This window comes from Equus przewalskii, chromosome 6 (assembly GCF_037783145.1).
Source record: "Equus przewalskii isolate Varuska chromosome 6, EquPr2, whole genome shotgun sequence".
Taxonomy (NCBI): Eukaryota; Metazoa; Chordata; class Mammalia; order Perissodactyla; family Equidae; genus Equus; species Equus przewalskii.
The window spans coordinates 31,632,009-31,635,699 of NC_091836.1; the positions used below are offsets into that span (position 1 = coordinate 31,632,009).

The 3,691-nt window shown below is 39.7% G+C and overlaps 1 pseudogene; it reads left to right on the top strand.

Moving 5' to 3' along the window:
* Positions 1 to 2,499: 2,499 nt before the first annotated feature.
* On the top strand, positions 2,500 to 3,452 carry LOC103550129 (olfactory receptor 10G9-like; annotated as a pseudogene).
* The last annotated feature ends 239 nt before the right edge of the window (positions 3,453 to 3,691 follow it).

Genomic DNA, 3,691 nt, shown 5'->3' on the forward strand with positions numbered 1-3,691 from the left:
TTCTCAGGAGGGCTCAAATAACAAACATGTGGGGAAATATATGCATGATTGTTAAAAACCTGTCATTACTCTCTTCCTGTTGTTTTTCTCCTCATCAGGGTCCTGAAGACCCAAGATTAATCCTATCCCCTGAGACGCTAAATCAAGTTAGGCTCCTACCCATCCAGCCATGTTAGTTTCCATTCCCTGTACTTCAACTAGCTGGGTACTTGAGGAGGCATGAACCACTCTTTCTCACCAAGGAATCACAGTCATGTCTGTTCCTTGAGTAATGATTTGCAAACTAGTGCCTCCTTATAGCATGTAGAAACTTAAAAATTTGGGGAGAAAAACACCACAGATGAGTTTTATACTGAAATGAATCACAAATGTAAGATGAGTTCTTAGAAAGGTAGATTTCCCTTATTTCTCTCTGTTTTCCTTCTTAAACTTCCATTCAGAACCAAGATACTTGGGGATTGTTAGACTTCCTTCTAAATTTGGTTATCCAGTCTCTCTCTCCTTCCCTATATATGTATAATTAGTAATTGAAGGCCTACAAATAGAGAATAAGTCACTACAGCATGGACAAATGAGTCAAACATTGATACCTGTGATTATTAATCTTGCCTAAATCTCAGGCTACATTGTAATGCACATGATGAAAGTTTTAGTATCTCATCTAATATGAATGTGAGATTATCCTGGTAATGGGATCCTACTGGTAAAAGAGAGATTTTAGAAATATGTCTGTTCCACTCTTGTTTTTTCTTTTTTGCTGAGGAAGATTAACCCTGAGCTAACGTCTGTGCCAATCTTCCTCCACTTTATATGTGCGTTGCCAGCACAACATGGCTGAGGAGTGGTATACATCCATGCCCAGGATCCAAACCTGCTAACCTGGGCCACTGAAGCAGAGTGCACTGAACTCAACCACTATGCCACAGGGGCAATCCCCTGTTTGTTCTACTTTGTGAGTTCTGATATCCATGTAGGTGATTATGATAATTCTGTCTCTGCTATTTATTCTTTTATTTGAAAAAACATAGCTTTAATATAGCTTAAGCCACATTACCTGGAAATAGGATGCATTTTGTCTGGGCTTTGCTAAGAGCAGAGACTCTCATTTGTCTCACATTGATGAGCCAGTTTCAGTCTTCTCTCATAGAACAATTAATATGAATCCTGAACGTGACAGTATTTAGATTAAATCAATAACATCATTTCTGCCTCACTTTTCATTGTACGGAATCCCAAATTTTGTTGACATCAAGCTGACATAGGTCCTTTCCTTTTGCATTGGTTCCATTTTTCCTGTCTCAGGTAGTAGGTTTTACATAAGAACCATATACTTGATGTAATTGTCTTCTCTTATGAAAGCATTGCCTGGCTTTATAAGCATGACAAGTAGAAAATGAGGCGAGAGATATTCTAACATAACCAATTTTAGAAAATATTTAGATATCTAGGATAGAAGGATTTATGTTAGAAAACTGCCTACACCATGGATTGTGGTTGGGAGAACACATAGAAACTATATGTTCTTAAGGCCTCATAAAAGATGGTCAAATGCAAGAGAAGCATGAGGCTAGCATTGTATTAAGCTTGGTATTTTCTGGATAACATAGCAGATTGCAAGGATCCTGTTATAGAGTTGAGTTTCTTAACCTCCTCTGAGAGAAGTCTCTTTATAAGCAGATGGTGGTGGCAGTGAGACACGAGTATCAATACCAGTGATGAAATTTTCCTGAGACATCTAGCTTTGAAATTGAGAAGTATTTACAGCACAAAGAGAATTTATTTATTCTTCATCCTTCCTTCCTTTCCCCACTTCTTCTTTCTCTAAATATATTTGTATTTTTTGTATTACAGAATTCTTATTACAGAATTGACTTTTTTATATATCTATCTATAGATAGATAGATAAGGATGGAGATAGAGATGATACAGATATAGATATATCAGATGGCCAGGTGGCCAGGACTTGAAGGTGGCCTCTAAAGCTGAGAGCGATGCTCCCTGCCAACAGCCAGCAAGGATACAGAGACATCAGTCTTAAAGCTTCAAGGAAACAAATTTTACTAACCTCAATAAGCTTGGAAGCGGATCCTGAGCCTCAAATGACAATATATTCTCTGATGAGATTACAGACGCAGCTGACTCCTTGATTTCAACTTGAAAAACTGTAAGATATTAATTTGAATTATTTTATGACACTAGGTTTGTGATAATTTATGATACATCATTAAAAATTAATACAACTGGTTTCTCTTACTTTCTTTTGCACATATCTATGTGCCTCTATTGGTCTGTGTGTGTGAGAGAGAGAGAGAGACATGCACACAGAGAGATGATGATGGTGAAATCATTCGATCATCTTTATAAAAGAAGTTTTGTAATAAGCAAAGTTGAGTATAACTCTAGAATTATCTACCATAGATGATGCAGTAGCTACATAGAGAATGAGTCCTCAGTTCCCAACTAAATAATGGATGTTCTTTATATTCCCAGAGGGAGAGGGACCATAGGTGTGGAGAAATGACAAATGTGAGTATCATGACAATGTTCATCCTCATGGGACTTCCCAATGCGCCAGCACTGGAAACCCTGCTCTTTGGGATCTTCTTGGTGATTTACATACTCACTGTGGTGGGGAACCTCCTCATCCTGCTGGTGATCCTGGTAGATTCCCACCTCCACACCCCCATGTACTACTTCCTGACCAATCTGTCTTTCGTTGACATGTGGTTCTCCACAGTCACTGTGCCCAAAATGCTGATGTCCTTGGTCTCCACAGGAGGCAAGTCTATCTGCTTTCAGAGCTGTGTGGCCCAGCTCTACTCCTTCCACTTCCTGGGGAGCACCGAGTGTTTCCTCTACACGGTCATGTCCTATGACCACTACCTGGCCATCTGTTATCCACTCAGGTACACCAGCAGGATGAGTGGGAGAATATGTGCCTTCCTGGCTACAAGCACGTGGCTCAGCGCCTCTCTGCACCCTGCTATCCAGACCACACTGACATTCCATTTGCCCTACTCTGGGCCCAATCAGATCCAGAATTACTTCTGTGATGTACCTCCCATCTTCAAACTGGCCTGTGCAGACACCTCTGCCAATGAGATGGTGATCTGTGTCAACATTGGGGTAGTGGCCTTGGGCTGTTTTCTCCTGATAGTGTTGTCCTGTGTTTCCATTGTCTGTCCCATCTTGAAGATCCACACCTCAAGGGGAGACACAGAGCCTTTTAGATCTGCACTTCCCACTGCATTGTGGTCCTTTGTTTCTTTGTTCCCTGTGTTTTCATTTACATGAGGCCAGGCTCCAAGGATGCTGTGGATGGGGTTGTGGCAGTTTTCTACACTGTGCTGACACCCCTTCTAAACCCTGTGGTGCACACCCTGAGGACCAAGGACGTGATGAAAACTCTGTTGAAGCTGAAAAACAAAGTAGCATATTCTCAGAGCAAATAAACACTTGACGTAGATATGCTCATTAAAAAAAAGTTATATGATTTAATAATCAACATGTAATTTATTGCATGTATAGTTCTCAGTGTTAACATTATCCAAAACCACCTACTCAGGACTATTTGTTTCACTAATTTTTCTGAGGAAATTAAAAAGTCACATTAAATTTTTAATCATGAGATTCCATTTTATTTAGCACAATCAAAAATTATATGTCATAATATATTTTGTAAAGTGGTGTG